The sequence below is a fragment of the Mustelus asterias genome, chromosome 17 (assembly GCF_964213995.1).
Source record: "Mustelus asterias chromosome 17, sMusAst1.hap1.1, whole genome shotgun sequence".
Lineage (NCBI taxonomy): Eukaryota > Metazoa > Chordata > Chondrichthyes > Carcharhiniformes > Triakidae > Mustelus > Mustelus asterias.
In genome coordinates this window covers 27,567,058-27,585,839 of record NC_135817.1, presented here as the reverse complement: position 1 = coordinate 27,585,839, position 18,782 = coordinate 27,567,058, and positions in this window count along the sequence as shown.

Genomic DNA, 18,782 nt, shown 5'->3' with positions numbered 1-18,782 from the left:
TAACGGATATATAGGTAGAGTGGGAGTTCAATTCCAATATCAGCTAAGTAAAAATTGTTCAATTTCACATGAGTACCATATTAAACAAACAAGAAGAATGTGACAGTTTTATTTGAAGTAATGCCATTTCAAAAGCACTACGTAATTGATTTTGAAAAAAGAAAAAACGCATAAATATGAGAATTGGGAAACCATCTATTAATGTTTAGAGGCCTGTAAATGAAAAAACTTTTAATTGCCTGGATCATCTAATCATCAGTAGTCAGAACTTGACAGGGTCAAAACTAACACTAGATGTGTCTTGCGACATCCCATGATAGAGTTTGAGTATTCTGGCTGGTCTCCATTCAATCTGCACGGTTGGTCACAACAAAGATTTATGTTTATTTTTTTATGAGGTTGCCTTTTCTGAATCAGAGTGTATTTAATTCTATTAGCTGTGAATGATAAGAAGCCAATCAAACAGGTTTTTCTTGAGTCAAAGAAAAAGCAAAATTATTAACCACTAAACCTGCGAAAAATAATAAAAATGCAACATCAAGCATTCGGTTCTCATGCAGTCATTCTAACATGTGGAGACGCCGGCGTTGGACTGGGGTAAGCAAAGTAAGAAGTCTCACAACACCAGGTTAAAGTCCAACAGGTTTATTTGGTAGCACAAGCCACAAGCTTTCAGAGCACTGCTCCTTCATCAGGTGAGTGGGAGTTCTGTTCACAAACAGGGCATATAAAGACACTTTATATGCAGACGGATGTAGAAGTTATGCAATGATTATGAGATCTCAGTTTGCTGGTAGGTTTTCTGGTAGAAGTTGGCTTCTCGAACAAAGTGACACAATTGTTCAAAAGAGAGAGAAGGAGGGAGAGTAACCCTCAGCCTGCTTCCTCTACTGAAGACTTTCTTGCCACTGCCTGTGTCACTTGCAATTTCTTTGAAGTGGCCTCACCTTACATAGAGACATAATATATAGGAGCAAGTATGGGCCATTTGGCCCTTGGAGCCTACTCCGTCATTCATTACAATCATGGCTTATCATCCAACCCAGTAAGCTGTCCCTGCTTTCCCCCATATCCTTTGATCCCTTTAGCCCCTAGAGCTATATTTAATTCCTTCTTAAAAGGAAATGTTTTGGCTTCAACTGCTTTCTACAGTAGAAAATTCCACAGGTGCACCACTCTCTGAGTGAAGAAATTTCTCCTCATCTCAGTCCTAAATGGTTTACCCCGTATCCTCAGGTGGTGACCCCTTGTTCTTGACCCCCGCCATCAGGAACATTCTTCTTGCATGTATCTTGTCTAACCCTGTTAGAATTCTTCTTGCATGTATCTTGTCTAACCCTGTTAGAATTCTTCTTGCATGTATCTTGTCTAACCCTGTTAGAATTTATGAGACCACCCCCCTTTCTAAACCCCAGTGAATATAATCCTAACCGATTAAATCTTGCCTTACACATTAGTCCCGCCATCCCAGGAATGAATCTGGTAAACCTTCGCTGCACTCCCTTTGTAGCAAGAACATCCTTCCTCAGATAAGGAGACAAAAACTGCACACAATATTCCAGATGTGGTCTCACCAAGCCTTGTATAACTGCAGCAAGACACCCCTGCTCTTGTACTCAAATCCATTTGCTATGAAGGCCAAGATACTATTTGCCTTCTTCATCTACTGCTGCATCCGCATGCTTACTTTCAGCCATTGGTGTACAAGGACACCCAGGTCTTGTCACACATTCCCCTCTCTCAATCCAATGCCATTCTAATAATAATCTGCCCTCCTGCTTTATCTACCAAAGTAGATAATCTCATATTTACCCAAATTATACTGCATCTGCCATGCATTTGCCCACTCACACAACTTGTCCAAGTCGCATTGAAACATCTCACTGGAAAGACGGAGGATGAGGGGTGACCTAATAGAGGTGTATAAAATTATGAAAGGCATAGATAGGGTGAACGGTGGGAAGCTTTTTCCCAGATCGGTGGTGACGTTCACGAGGGGTCATAGGTTCAAGGTGAGGGGGGGAGGTTTGACACGGATATCAGAAGGACGTATTTTACACAGAGGGTGGTGGGGGCCTGGAATGAGCTGCTGGGCAAGGTGGTGGAGGCGGACACACTGGGAACGTTTAAGACTTATCTAGATAGCCACATGAACAGAGTGAGTGTGAAGGGATACAAAAGAATGGTCTAGTTTGGACCAGGGAGCGGCGCGGGCTTGGAGGGCCAAAGGGCCTGTTCCTGTGCTGTATTGTTCTTTGTTCTTTGTTGTTCTTTGTTGTTCTTTGTTCTTTGTTGTTCTATCTCAGCATTCTCCTCACAGCTCACCCTCCCACCCAGCTTTGTGCCATCTAAAAATTTGGAGATATTACTTTTAGTTCCCTCATCTAAATCATTTATATATATTGTGAATAGCTAGGGCCCTAGCACTGATCCCTCTGGTACCCCACTAGTCACTGCCTGCCACTTGCAAAAAGACCCATTTATTCCTACTCTTTGTTTCCTGTCTGCTCATCAGTTTTCTATCCATCTCAATACTCTACTCCTAATACTACGTGCTTTAATTTTACATACTAATCTCTGATGTGGGACCATGTCGAAAACCTTCTGAAAGTCCCAATAAACCTCATCCACTGCCCCTCCTCATCAATTCTATTAGTTACATCCTGTAAGAATTCCAGTAGATCTATCAAGCATGATTTCCCTTTCATAAATCCATGCTGACTCTGTCGAATCCTGCCACTTTTTTCCAAGTGCGCTGCTATTAAGTCTTTATAATGAACTCTAGCATTTCCCCATTCCCGACACCAAGCTGATTGGTCTATAATTCCCTGTTTTCTCTCTACCTCCCTTTTGAAATAGTGGGGTTACATTAGCTACCCTCCAATCCATAGGAACATTGCAGAGTCTATAGAATCTTGAAAGATGACACCAATGCATCCAGTATTTCTAGGGCCACTTCCTTAAGGCCACTGGGATATAGATTATCAGCCCCTGAGAATTTATCGGTCTTCAATCCCATCAATTTCCCCAAAATAATTTCTCTACAAAGACTGATTTCCTTCAGTCTTTCTCTCTCTCTCTCACTAAACCATGTGTTCCCCAACATTTCTGGTACTTTATTTGAGTCCTCCTTTGTGAAGACAGAATCAAAGTGGTTATTTATTTGGTCAGTCATTTCTTTGTATAAATTACTCTGACTATAAGGGACCTATGTTTATCTTCACCAATCTTTTTCTCTGAATTGTTTCAGTTCACACATGCAGTCTTTGAATGTTTGGCATTGCCTGTCCACCATCATCCCTTTAAGTAACATTCCCCAATCCATCATAGTCAACTCATGCCTCATATCACTGTAGTTTCCTTTATTTAGATTCAGGACCGAGTCTTAGAATCAACTACATCACTCTCCGTCTTGATGAAAAATTCTATCAGGTTATGATCGCTCACTCCCAAAGGGTCTCGCACAACTATTATTCCTTTCACAATATTCCTTTCTCATTGCACAATACGCACTCTAGAATGGTCTGTTCTCTGGTTGGTTACTCAATGTATAGGTCCAGAAAACCATCCCATTATACACTCCAGGAGTTCTTCCACTACAGTATAGTGACTAATTTGATTTGCCCAATCTGTATGCAGATTAAAGTCACTCATAATTACAGATGTTCCTTTATTGCATGCATCTCTAATTTCCTGTTTAATGTCATTGCTAACATCACTACTACAGTTTGGAGGTCTATATAAAACACCCACTAATGCTTTTTGTCCCTTGGTGTTTCTCAGTTCTACTCTTACAGATTCCATATTGTTGGAGCTATCTCCTTCCTCACTATTGCATTAATTTCCTGCTTAATCAGCAATGCAACCCCATCCCATTTGCCTTTTTATCTGTTCTTCCTATTTACTAAATACCCCTGGATGTTCAGTTCCTGTCCTTGGTCACCCTGCAGCCATGTCTCTATAATCCCAACTATATCATACCCGTTTACATCTATTTGTACAATTAATTCATCCACTTTATTGCAATTGCTCTCTGCATTAAGACACAAAGCCTTATGGCATGTTTTTTTAACATTCCTTGTCCCTTTTCCCATTATTTTTCACTCTGATCACCAGTGGAGTGCCCCAGGGATCTGTTCTGGGACCCTTACTCTTTGTGATTTTTATAAATGACCTGGATGAGGAAGTGGAGGGATGGGTTGGTAAGTTTGCTGATGACACAAAGGTTGGAGGTGTTGTGGATAGTGTGGGGGGATGTCAGAAGTTGCAGCGAGACATTGATAGGATGCAAGACTGGGTGGAGAAGTGGCAGATGGAGTTCAACCCAGATAAGTGTGAGGTAGTTCATTTTGGCAGGTCGAATAGGATGGCGGAATATAATATTAATGGTAGGACTCTTGGCAGAGTGGAAGATCAGAAGGATCTTGGGGTCCGAGTTCATAGGACACTCAAAGCAGCTGTGCAGGTTGAGGCTGTGGTTAAGAAGGCGTATGGTGTACTGGCCTTCATCAATCGAGGAATTGAATTTAGGAGTCGTGAGATAGTGTTGCAGCTATATAAGACCCTGGTCAGACCACACTTGGAGTACTGTGCTCAGTTCTGGTCGCCTTATTACAGGAAGGATCTGGAAGCCATAGAAGGGGTGCAGAGGAGATTTACAAGGATGTTGCCTGGGTTGGGCAGCATGCCTTATGAGGATAGGTTGAGTGAGCTCGGCCTTTTCTCCTTGGAGAGACGAAGGATGAGGGGTGACCTGATAGAGGTGTATAAGATGTTGAGAGGTATTGATCGAGTGGATAGTCAGAGGCTTTTTCCCAGGGCTGAAATGGTTGCCACAAGAGGACACAGGTTTAAGGTGCTAGGGAGTAGGTACAGAGGAGATGTCAGGGGTAAGTTTTTCACTCAGAGGGTGGTGGGTGCGTGGAATGGGCTGCCAACAACGGTGGTGGAGGCGGATTCGATAGGGTCTTTTAAGAGACTTTTAGATAAGTACATGGAACTTAGTAAGATAGAGGGTTATAGGTAAGCCTAATAATCGCTAAGGTAGGGAAATGTTCGGCACAACTTTGTGGCTGAAGGGCCTGTATTGTGCTGTAGTTTTTCTATATTTCTATGTTTCTATGATGTTCATCTGACTGTAAGGATACTTCGGTTGCACGCAATAAAAGAAGTAACTTCACAAAGTAAATTTTTAAAAAGGTTTAATAAAGAAATGTCTTTACACTAAAGCTTGAGGCTTGCCCTGGGCCACACAAGCTCCCCACAATCCCATCTGCTTTCTATTTATACCGAGTCAGCTGGTCAGTTGACCACAACATCATTTTGCCTTTGGTTACCTTATAACAGATCCCAATGTTATCATTGATTACATTATAACATTTGATTCTAGCCTTTGGTTTCTCTGCCTATCCCTTTTCTTATTCCCCTTTCTGTCTTTTATTATTATCCTTGTTTCCCCCTCCTCTGACTCCTTGCATAGGTTCTCATCCCCCTGCCATTTTAATTTAAATCCTCCCCAACCACTCTAGCAAATACTCCCCCTGGATTTCAGTCCCGGTCCTGTCCAGGTGCAACCCTTCCAGTATGTACTAATCCCAACTCTCCAAGAACTGGTCCCAGTGTCCCAGGAATCTGAAATCCTCCCCCTCGTGCCATCTCATCAGTCACATATTCATCTGATATATCCTACTATTGGGCGGCACGGTAGCGCAGTGGTTAGCACTGCTGCTTCACAGCTCCAAGGTCCTGGGTTCAATTCCCGGCTCGGGTCACTGTCTGTGCGGAGTTTGCACATTCTCCTCGTGCCTGTGTGGGTTTTCTACAGGTGCTCCGGTTTCCTCCCACAGTCCAAAGATGTGCGGGTTAGGTTGATTGGCCAGGTTAAAAATTGCCCCTTAGAATCCTGGGATGCGTAGGTTAGAGGGCTTAGCGGGTAAATATGTGGGGGGAGGGCCTGGGTGGGATTGTGGTCGGTGCAGACTCGATGGGCCGAATGGCCTCCTTCTGCACTGTAGGGTTTCTATGATTTCTATGATACTATTTCTGCCCTGATTAGCATGTGGCACTGGTAGTAATCCTGAGATCACTACCTTTGAGGTCCTACTTTTCAACTGACTTCTTAACTCCATATATTCTGCTTTCAGGACCTCATCCCTTTTTTTAACCTATGTCACTTGAACCAATGTGCACCATGACTACTGACTGTTCACCCTTCCCTCCAGAATGTCCTGGAGCCACTCCTTGACCTTAGCACCAGGAGGCAACATATCATCCAAGAGTCTCATTTGCGGCCACAGAAACAGCTATCTATTCCACTAACATTTGCATCTCCCTTTACTATTGCATTCCCACACATCTTATTCCTCTCCCATGCAGCAGAACCAACCATTGTGCAGAGAATTTGACTGCTGTTGCTTTCCTCTGAGAGGCTATTTCCCCCCCCCACAACAGTGGCAAAGTGGTATTTCTGTTTTGCAGGGGAATGGGCACAGGAGATTCCTGCACTTGTCTTGAAATATTTCACCCTTTGTGTATTGCCAAGAGGTTTAGAGGGTTTCTGTTTGTGGCAGTTGTTGTTCCAATATCTAGTACCTTTCATTTTTAATATCTCTTCCTTTGACAGTTATGTGTTTCGATGGGTATCTGGATTATAGGAATGTCTCTCTTTTCACACTCCCCTGAGAGAATGATTTGTTTGTTTCTTACCATCACCTTGGAATATGGCCTTGCATTTTTAAGCAAACTGCAAAATTTTCAGGTCAATTGAAAGTTGAAAAATCATGGCAGGAATTTTCCGGCCATTCACACCCCATTGCTGCTGCAAGTGAGGATGGAGGATTTGTCGCTCAGCCAAATCTCTGTTCACTGCAGTGGGGCCAGAGAATCCCGCTGGCATGAATGGCCGGAAACTTTCGGCCCATATTTTTCAGAAATAATGGGTCATAGCCTCATGACAGCTGGCAAAATGTTGCTTCCCAACAAAGTCCATCTCAACCAATTTCTGATTAAGGGCTAGTGCAGTAGTAAAACAAAAGTTGAATAGATTCAAACTTCTCTGAACTGATCAGCTCAGTCAATGATTTGACTTAGCCAAATAATTTTATAAACCTTTATATTTTTTAATAATGGTATGCATTTTCATTTGCTGGCATTATCTAAACCTTACAATTTGGTTATTCAATATTAAATTATTAGTTTCCCAAAGTTCAGTGTCTATCACAGTTACAATTCTATGTCAGGCGTATTCTAGGTCACAGGTGCGCCTATCTTGGTCGGAAGATCTAAAGAAAATAGCCATTGGAGATGTCGCTTTTTGTACCACTGTAACCTGTCTCCCACCATATTCAACCAAATATAGTATTTTGATGTACACTGAGATGTATTTTATATAGTCTACTCAATTTTTCAGACCATGAATAGTTATTGTGGGTGTGAGAATTAATTTTAATGAAAAGCTGTATAAAAAAAATAAGTTATTGTCTCAGTCGTGTTAAAAATAAAGATAAAAATAAAATGAAACAATGGATAGCAGAATATAAAACAAGGAGTTGATTTGAGGCAGATGTCTGGAGAAATGATGAGATGCAAATTAGTCTATCAGTGGAAAAACAAGTGTTTACATATGTGGCTAGAGAAAACATTAGGGCTATAGAAGGAGCTTCAAAGTGGTGGGATAAGGAAATTGACATGTACCTGCCAAAAGCCGACTCCAGTGGGTGAATAACATCAAAATGAAATAAGTAGTATAACTGTAGAACACTAACTAAGGGGAAGAAAGAGGTACAGCTGACATCAGAACTACAGCAGTTGCAGGTAGTCTCCCGAAAGAAGTAGCCATTTTCCACCTTCGCTGAACCGGAAGACTATTTCTCAGATGTGGCCACCTTAACCTATGTGTGGTAATTATTTTGCTGAATTTAGCTCATAGAGTTACTTAATATTGGATGTTGTTTGGGAAAAGGGCTGTTTCAGAATTTCAGGTAATGTAGGTAGTTGAGGACCAAGGGACAATTTCATGCAAAACTATGTGTACAGCCATCAGTGTATTTAAGTGTTGTATTGTATTATAGTCCTTCTTGTCATGTGTTTTAATTTTTTCTTTTAAGTTAATAAATATTCTTTATTAATTGTTCACACAATGACTTGACTGTTTCCTCACTGGGTTGTATATTGTTGCTCACATTGTACCAAAAAACATACACCACAAAGAACTGATGTTCCAAATCACCCTTCTGGATCTTGGGACACCCTCATATACAACATCAGTTGGGATCATAACAATAGTAGCAATCTTGTCTCTTCATCAGAGTCTTCATTGATACAAGCCCCACTCCGGAAATGTAAACAATAATTTAGGCTAACACTTCAGTGCAGCTCTAAGGAATTGCCACATTGTCAGAAATGCAGTCATTTGTATGATGGAGGCTCCCTCTCAGGTGGACATAAAATATCCCACAACGCTATTTTAAATAGAATAGTGGAATTTTCCCTGGTATCCTGGCCAAGGTTTATCTCTCATAATCAATAAATCTAATACCTGGCCATTACCAGTTTGTGTGAGCTTGTTACACCAAAAGCGGCTGTCGCATTTTCTACATCTGAACAATGACTACTGACTAAATTTTCATGTTGAGAACGCAAAATGTGAGTTGGACCCTTTCTCGACTTCATGACTGACTTTTCCCTGGATTTTTATTTCTTCACAGAGGGTTTGGATTCTTGATGGAGTTTGTGAACTGGGATGGATTGCGGGGGAAGTGTAGTTGTGGAGGTGAAGATAATACAGTTGTCCTATTGTCCATGGACAAGGCCACACAGAGTCAGGAAGGCCCAGGAAATTGTTTTTCTTGCCAAAAAAATGATGCTCTACGTTTTGTATGTTGATTCCTGCCTCCATGAGGAGACCACATTCCAACCCTACATTTCATACGTATTGTAAAATGGGTCATGCTATTGTTGTGAAAGGTTATGTAATGCAAGTTGTTTCTTTCTTATGTCTCATAGTTTCCCTTTCTTAATGCTAAGATAATAAACTGGAGTATTCATAATAACACATTCACTAAGTTAATAGACGAAAAAGAGACAAATTTCTATTTTATGTTTGTTTCAATTGGATGGATCTGGACTCAATCCCTAATGAATTGCTGTTTGGGAGGGCAGCTTTAATTTGTGTCCTGCTATTGTCCACATGCAAATTATAGTCAGAGTGGGCTTGAAATGATAGCTTTTTGTATTAAGAATTGGTGAAGCAAAAACATTGGCGAAGTTGAAGGACCAGTAACGAGTGGGGGTACGATGCGGGGATATTTGGGATTTCTGCAAGCCATAAACACAGCACATTTTTTTCTAAATGTGGCAAGATCTGTGGTTGAGATGCTGACAGAATCGCAAGGGATTGGAACAAATAAAGTGGGTGAATGAAAAAAAATGGCAAATGAGGTGTGATGTTGCAATTTAAGTGAATTCAGATAATTGCAGGAAAGATGAAGCATGTACACAATGGGAAGGTGTTCATTGCTGAGATAGAGATAAACTGTTTGAATGTGATTATTGAGCATACAGTCAATGTGCAGCTGTTCTCTGCAAGCTTAATCATCCAGAATTCATCTCAAGGGCATTTAGTCACAAATCAGAACAGATTATTCTGGCCCTTTAAATCTTACTGGTAAAATCAATTTTGGAATATTGTGTGCAGTGTCGAGTTTCACAAGGACATTGATATACTAGAAGGGGTAAGAAAGAAGTGACAAAGATGATTTTCTGACTTAAAGAACATGATAAAGATAAACTGAAAATATTGGGCTTGCTGTCATTGGAGGAAGGACGATTGAAAGATATAATCCAGGTCTTTAAAATGTTGGAAGGCACGCATGTAAGCAGATTATATGAACTTACATTCTGATTGCAAGGCAAAGTAGAGACATGAATGTAAAAATTAAAAACTTCTCGCACGCACAGAGATCAGGAGAAAAGAACAGGATAGGTGAAGTCAGTTCCATCAAAGAATAGTTCCTGCAACATTGATTAACTCTTAAAAACAACTACATGAAAATGTAGGTATAAAGTGAATGAAGAATACGGAGAAAAAAGCTACAGGTTAAACATTTAATGACATGAGTAGCATTGGAATACTAACCTCAAAATAGGTAAGTCAGGATTCAATGCTGCTAAACAGTTACCATGGAATTCTTCATCCAATTGCTTTTGTGATGACTGGCAGAGTGTGTAGGGCAGGGTTTCAGAGAATAATCTCTCAGATTGTTTTTCCTTCTGCTTGTTTTTCTCATTCAGGGGATTGAAAAGTTAGGCTGAGCCGATGGCAGTGTTATATGTAGCAATAAGTCTGAATGGTTGATTGGCCTTTTCTCCTTTCACATTTTATATTCCTTTGTTACTTGGTGATGTGATGAGTGATGCAGGCAGCACTGCCAGTCCAAACACTATGTAATTGCTAACAACCCTCAGCATACCCAACTAACAATTCAGCCAACTAATGGAGTGATGTGGTGGATAATAATTCTGTGCTCTTTCTGAGCTAGAAATGTGCCATCTGCTTTATTTGCATAGGCCAATAAAAAGGGTGTCCGGTACCCAAGTATGAAACTGGCCCTTAGGCTCTTTAAGTATCCAGATAAGGGACCTAATGTCCGCTTGATGTTCCACCAGCAAGATTTCTCAAGTCACTTAGCATCAGCTGCATTCAGAAAAACCAAGTTCAAAAGTGGTCTAACAGTGGCGCTTCTGCACTGTTGGAATTGATAAGGTTTTCTAATATCTACATCCTGAATGCAGAATGCGGAAGCCCAGGGGATCAGGAGTGCTCCATCTGATCTGAAATTCTCAGAATACAGATTGCTGTTACCTATTGCTTGGTAAGAGTTTTAACAACACCAGGTTAAAGTCCAACAGGTTTATTTGGTAGCAAATACCATAAGCTTTCGGAGCGCTTCTCCTTCGTCAGATGGAGTGGAAATGTGCTCTCAAACAGTGTACAGAGACACAAAATCAAGTTACGGAATACTGATTAGAATGCGAATCCCTACAACCAGCCAGGTCTTAAAGATACAGACAATGTGAGTGGAGGGAGCATTAAGCACAGGTTAAAGAGATGTGTATTGTCTCCAGACAGGACAGCCTGCAAGTCCAGGAGGCAAGCTGTGGGGGTTACTGATAATGTGACATAAATCCAACATCCCGGTTTAGGCCGTCCTCATGTGTGCGGAACTTGGCTATCAGTTTCTGCTCAGCGACTCTGCGCTGTTGTGTGTCGTGAAGGCCGCCTTGGAGAACGCTTACCTGAAGATCAGAGGCTGAATGCCCGTGACTGCTGAAGTGCTCCCCCAAAGGAAGAGAACAGTCTTGCCTGGTGATTGTCGAGCGGTGTTCATTCATCTGTTGTCGTAGCGTCTGCATGGTTTCCCCAATGTAGCATGCCTCGGGACATCCTTTCCTGCAGCGTATCAGGTAGACAACGTTGGCCGAGTTGCAAGAGTAGGTACCGTGTACCTGGTAGATGGTGTTCTCACGTGAGATGATGGCATCCGTGTCGATGATCCGACACATCTTGCAGAGGTTGCTGTGGCAGGGTTGTGTGGTGTCGTTCTGTTCTCCTGAAGGCTGGGTAGTTTGCTGCGGACAATGGTCTGTTTGAGGCTGCGCAGTTGTTTGAAGGCAAGAAGTGGGGGTGTGGGGATGGCCTTGGCGAGGTGTTCATCTTCATCAGTGACATGTTGAAGGCTCCAGAGGAGATGCTGTAGCTTCTCCGCTCCGGGGAAGTACTGGACGACGAAGGGTACTCTGTCCACCATGTCCCGTGTTCGTCTTCTGAGGAAGTTGGTGCGATTTTTCGCTGTGGAAATGGTAAAGCCGGCGTTGGACTGGGGTAAACACAGTAAGAGTTTTAACAATACCAGGTTAAAGTCCAACAGTTTTATTTGGGAGCAAATGCCATTAATGGCATTTGCTACCAAGCATACCACTGCAACCCAAGCTTCCAACCCACTTCTCTGACAAGCTGCCTCCTATTGTCCACTGCCCTCTTGGCTGATAGATAGTGAAGCTAACTTTCCAGGTATTTCCCCGAAGATCATGTTTGCTAAAGTCAGCTCAGTTGTTTGAGAGGGAGGGAAATTGGACCAGCTTTGTACATTCCTCAGTGGATGAGAAAAAGGAAAGATTATACCTGCAGATTTTGGCAATCTTGAGGACACAGCTGCCGAAGAAAAGACAAAAGCGGGAAGAAGTTACTCTCCAAATAAAGACTTTTTAAAAAAGAAAGGGGCAGAAATTTGTTTGCACAGCACTCCTACACAGTCTGATACACAGGACAGGAAATGCTGCAGCACTACAACTGTACAGCCCACATGACAATCGTCAATTCTAACAGTGAAGAAAGCCATACAAGTTTAACAAGGAACAGCCCTTAGCAAATCAACAAGGGTCTGCATAGCAGTGCTAAACAAATTGCTCCCCTAAAATCTTTCGAAATAGATAGACCCGTTTGAGGTTTTATCACAAATTCTGCCAAGGTCACCATTCAAAGTGCATTTCTCAGGAAATAACATGTAAAATGAGAAAGAGCTGAGATTAACTTTAATTATTTACTAACTGTGAGAGATTTGTTCACGATGACACCAAAGGAAAAATGATAATGACATTCCAAACCTGGCGTGCAACATGAACACTGGGGAAAAAAATAATAAATAAGGTGGCTGACAGAAATGTTCAAATAAAGAAAACATCCATAGTCTTGATGCATCTGGGTGTCTTCAGGGTCAAACAAAGAATATTTCTTTTAGATTGTTATTGAAGATTCTTCTCAATTGGGATAGATGTATTTCAAGCTCTGCTGGAAGCTCAATCGTGGAAAGAAAATTGTAACAGTAATCAATCTTCCTCATTCACTAAATGTTGGTGGCATGATTGACCTTTCTTGCCTCATGGTAGTTACATGAAACTAACATGAATCATTAGAACTATAATCTTGCAAAAAATTGCCACGTTCAAGAATGAAACATTGCCTGGCTATATAGTTTACACTTGCAGTTTTTAAGCTTTTCTTTAAAAATACATTTGTTTCATTTACTTCTTCAGTTTACTGAATTGGAAGACGTTTTTTTAAGGCACTCAACAGCTATATTTCATTTATCTTAAGTTGGAAAATATGGCAAAAACCAAACATGTTGTGAGTCCATTGGTTCTGTCTTTAACTTAGGGGGTGGGATTTTTTGGCTGCGCTCGCCCCAAAACCGGAAAATCCCAGCCAGGGTCAATGGATCATTGTATGGTCCACCACCTTCCCACGACAATTCCTGTGGCAAGCAGAACGGGAAATTCCCCCCAAAATGTCAAACTATGGTTGGATTTGCAAATATATTGCCTTCAGCAGTGGGCATTCTTAGAGTCTTAGAGGTTTACAGCATGGAAACAGGCCCTTCGGCCCAACTTGTCCATGCCGCCCGTTTTTTTTAAAAACCCCTAAGCTAATCCCAAGTGCCCGCAGTTGGCCCATATCCCTCTATACCCATTGTACCCATGTAACTATCTAAATGCTTTTTGAAAGACAAAATTGTACCCGCCTCTCCTACTACCTCTGGCAGCTTGTTCCAGACACTCACCACCCTCTGTGTGAAAAAATTGCCCCTCCAGACCTTTTTGTGTCTCTTCCCCCTCACCTTAAACCTATGCCCTCTAGTTTTAGACTTCCCTACCTTTGGGAAAAGATATTGACCATCTAGCTGATCTGTGCCCCTCATTATTTTATAGGCCTCTATAAGATCACCCCTCAGCCTCCTACGCTCCAGAGAAAAAGGTCCCAATCTATCCAGCCTCTCCTTATAACTCAAGTCCCAGTAGCATCCTAGTAAATCTTTTCTGCATTCTTTCTAGTTTAATAATATCCTTTCTATAATAGGGTGACCAGAATTGCACACAGTATTCCAAGTGTGGCCTTAGCAATGTCTTGTACAACTTCAACAAGACATTCCAACTCCTGTATTCAATGGTCTGACCAATGAAACCAAGCATGCCGCTTGACTTCTTCACCACACTTGTCCACCTGTCACTCCACTTTCAAGGAGCTCTGAACATGTATCCCTCGATTTATTTGTTCTGTAACTCTCCCCAATGCCCTACCATTAACTGAGTAAGTCCTGCCCTGGTTCAATCTACCAAAATGCATCACCTCGCATTTTGTCTCAATTAAACTCCATCTGCCATTTGTCAGCCCACTGGCCCAATTGATCAAGATCCTGTTCCAATTGGAGATAACTTTCTTCACTGTCCACTATGCCACCAATCTTAGTGTCATCTGCAAAGTTACTAACCATGCCTCCTATACTCTCATCCAAATCATTAATATAAATGACAAATAACAGTGGGCCCAGCACTGATCCCTGAGGCACACTGCTGGTCACAGGCCTCCAGTTTGAAAAACAATTCTCTACAACCACCCTCTGGTTTCTGTCAAGAAGCCAATTTTGTATCCATTTAGATACCTCACCCTGGATCCCGTGAGATTTAACCTTATGCAACAACCTACAATGCAGTACCTTGTCAAAGGCCTTGCTAAAGTCCATGTAGACAACATCAACAATTATACCGGGTCTCCGCCTCAGTCTCAGTCTCAGGCCTCCACACAGGCGTCATCAGCCAAGTCTGAAGCGGGTACCCCATGTCACCCTTGAGCCATCCCTGCAACCTGGGCTCCTCCTCAAAGGCCTCTGGTATGTCTGAGCTCTTCAGAATAAAACTGTCATGCACGCTGCCACCGGAGTGTCTGGTGCAGACGTGCATGATGTTCATCTTGTGGTCACAAACCAATCGCACATTTAAGGAGTGGTGTTAGAATGCAACCGATGACAATTTTGTATTGGATGTAATGTGACCAATGGTAACAAGATGTAAGGGTCAGCTGACCCAGTAAACCATGGAACGAATTACAGAATGATGTAATGGTCAGCTGACCAGCTGACTCACTATAAATAAGAACCTGGGTAGAATTGTGGGGGGCTGGAGTGGCCCAGGGTGTGGCCCCAAGTTTGGAGTAATGAAGTTTCTTTATTAAACCCTTTCTTTGATTTACAAGTTGGAGTAAGTTTTGTTATATTTTCATGATCTGCATTTTTGAAGAGTTCCTTCTAAAGAAACATTGTTAAAAGAGGAAAACCCATCGTAACTTGGTGTTTGTTGTTGAAGAAGTGCTTTAACCATGGCAGAAGGTAGAAGTAAACCAGTGGGATTGGATTGTCCCCCTGTCTTTTCAGATGCTGAACCATATCAGCAAGGAAGGCAGAGGTGGAAATGTGGATCCTTGTTACCTCGATTCTGAAAAAAAAGCAAGGTATTTGCATTCTACCAATATTAAATGGATAAAGTACGAAATAAGTATCCTCCTTTAATGTCAAAGAAGGATGTTTCCATAAATAATGTTTGCTGGATAAACAAAGATATCAAAAGAAATCTAGAACTTATAATAAACTTTGGGCTATTCATAATGAATAGAGTCACGGTGAGAATTTCCTTCGAGCTACTCATGGTCCTGACTTCAAATGCAGATGTAAAATTTTCAATCCAAGTCTGATACAGAAAATATAGGGGGGAATTGTATGACCTCATCTTGCAATTTTGTGGTGGGAAAATGTCGTAAAATTGGGCACGATGTGATTAGTGGGAATGGTGCCCATTTTCACACTCATTCCCATTTCACAAAAAAATTCGATGTGATCGGGAGCCCATCCAAAATGGGCGAAACGTCAATTTGCATTTTTTTGCATTTATCACAATGTAATTAGTAAGCTTCACTCCCAATCGTTCCAGCTCACCTGCCTTAAGAACCTTGCATGCAGCTGCAGCCGGATCAGTCAGGAAAACACCTCTTTAGTCAGATCCAGGCGCTTGATCAGTAAGGGTGAGGGAGGAGGTAAGTCCATGTGTTCAAACTGTTCCCTGCTGCTCAGAGGGGGTTGTTTCATGACAGCCATGTTGCGTTTTGGGTCGGAGGGGGGTGTCTGCGAGTGTGTGTGAGGGGGGGGGGGGGGCTATTGTTGCTCACGGGGTCCAACCTCGGACTCTCAGCTCGGACCCAGCTCAGAGCGATGATCTTGGGTCTTAGCGCTGACTCTGGGTCCTAGTGCAGGCAGCAGCAAGCACTGTTGATGGTGGGGGAAGGGCTGGAAACTCTCTGAAGTGGCAGTGCTGCAAGCCTCAGGACTTGTCAAGCAGCACTGCCTGTGGCCACTACTGCGTGGCTAGTCTGCCTGAAAACCTTGAGACTTTTCCTAACAACCTCACAGTCAGTCCAGTGTTGCTGTCAGCCTCTCCTGCATTCCTTGGCTCTGTTGTTGCATCTCCAGCAGCTGAAGGAGAAGTGATCGCGGAGGTGCAGCATGTAGTCTGGGGCCAGCTGAGTTCTCACCTTCAGCAGGCCCCTGTGACCCAGAGACCTCAGACGTTCCCTCCTTCACCCGATGTACATCAGCAGATATGCCGTGTGCACCAGAGAGTGACCCAGATGCCTCGCCACTAACTTGACCCACCGATGTGAGAGTCTCTGGAATGGTGAGTTGTGAGTGGGAGGCTGACGCAAAACATGTGCCGGCCTTGGATGTCCCTTCATCCGCTTCCTCTGAAGAGTCCACTAAGCTGTCAGGGGCAGGATGGGTGGGAGCAGCAGTGGGGGCTGCGATGTCAGATGGCCCGGGTGTGTCAGCGTCCCTTCCTGCAACACAGGACTACAAGGTTAAGTGCAACGGAGGGAGCTGATGCAACTTACTTGAGATTTCTCCAACAAGTGGAGGATTGGCAGGTGCTCACTTCTATGTTCCAGCCCGACTCTGCTGTCGCTAATGGTCTGCATGTCCTCCTCTCCTGCAAGCTCCAGTGCCCATGCCTCAAAGTGGGTGAGGACCTGAATCTCGGGCACACCACCCATTGTTTTCACCCTCTACCGGTAATTATGTCTCCTGTGGGGACAGAAGGAGCCATGTTAAATCTGATGACACGAGCCCTGCAGGGTTTCAGGGGGTGGCCCTCAAAGGGCAAGGGTTGTGATACTCTTGGATGGGAAAAAGGAGGTGCTTGGGAGTCAGGGGCTGAAAGCATGCAGGTTGCTAAAAGTGGGGGGATCTGAGGGTCATTTAGGGGGAAGATGCTAGATGAGGTTAAACACTCACCCTTGCTGCCCGGATTAGCTCATTCAGTTTTTTGCAACACTGCTTCCTGGTTCTCCTGGTCAGTGTCCTGACATTAACACATGCTGCCACTATCTCCCAGGCTGCATTTCCATCCCTTACTCTCGGACGGCATCCCGCTGGGGGGAAAAGGTGTCCCGCCTCGCCTCCAGCAACCTGGCCAGATCTGCAGCTGAAAAACGGGAGCTGTCTTCCTGGAGGCGATTTCGTCCTTCAGTGCCTGCCTATCTGTCTATCCTTGGGGTTTTTATGGAGCTGTCTCTTGTTAGAGCAGATCAGCCGCAGGCAGTTTGGGCAAGTGACGTGCCCGTTAGAGCATTCCAGTGAGTTTAATGCACTTTGCCTTGTTACCATGAAGGAGAAGCTAAATCAGCTCTTGCAGGTGTGCTGATGGAGGGGGGTGGAATTTGTGTCTTTGATGATTGGGGGCAGGGGAGAGAGAGGGTCATGTCAGTCAGCCATCGGGGTCGGGGCCATGTGTCGGGGGTGCGGGTGGGGGGGGGGGGGTAGGGTGGGGCAGTAAGTGAGGTCTGTAATGTTGGGGGGAGGAGGAGACTGTATCTGCCCCGGGGGGGGTTTGTCAGCAGAGCTGGGTTTTTTTGCTTTTCCTGCGCAATTTGTGGCTCTGATCTGAGCTGCAGGCTGTCTGGCAAATTAGGCCCCACCCACTGCCTCTCGAAGCCAGAAATGGTCTAGCCCATATTTTCAAAGACTAAGTGCATAAAATTGGGAGTAAAATCTTGCCCAAAAAACGGATCAACAACTCCCCGTTTTCACGCTCGCTGGACACTTTGAAAAAATCTCGTAAAATTCCACCCATAGTGAGGAGGTGAAAAGGGAGAATTGAAAAGTTGATATGAAAAAGACTAGCTAGCAGATACTATCTGTGGCAACAAATGGGGTTTTAATATACAGTTAAAAGGAAATAATTAAACATAGTGCGAGACACTTAGGGGTAAGGGGGTCATCTAATTATAGGGTACACAGATTTCACGTGCATATTAAATATTTTGTATCAGCATTTCCAAATGAAAGTGGAAGTGAGAATGGAGGGGATTTGGAACAATAATTAGAGATAAGTGGAAAAGTAGTTATCGAAAGAAAATTACAGGAAGATGGAGATCCTCCTGATGATGTGCATACTATTGAAAGCAGCAAGAGAGAAGATAGCAAGGACTCTGGCCACATTATTTTTTAACCTTCTTTTAAATACACATGGTGCACCGTGTACTTTGAAGTCACCTTTATTCAAAAAAGGAGACAAGCAAGAAACTTGTCGAGCTGTTATTCCAATATTAGCTGCGGAGAAACTCTTCAATTCATAATTTGAGTGACACATTTTAGAAACCAATACCATCTTGTTAAAGACAAGTTGTGTTTGATAAATTCAAAAAGGTTTTGGAGAGCGACTGATACTATTAATAAAGTGAATGCAATAGATGTAATGTATAGATTTGTCAGAAGGCATTCAGTATGGTACCTCATGGGAGACTTGGTAGAAAGTTTCAGTATCATGGCATAGGAGGAAGTGTAGCAGTGTGAATGGAGGAGTAATTACCAGTCATGAAATAAAGAGCTAACAGAGGATGATTA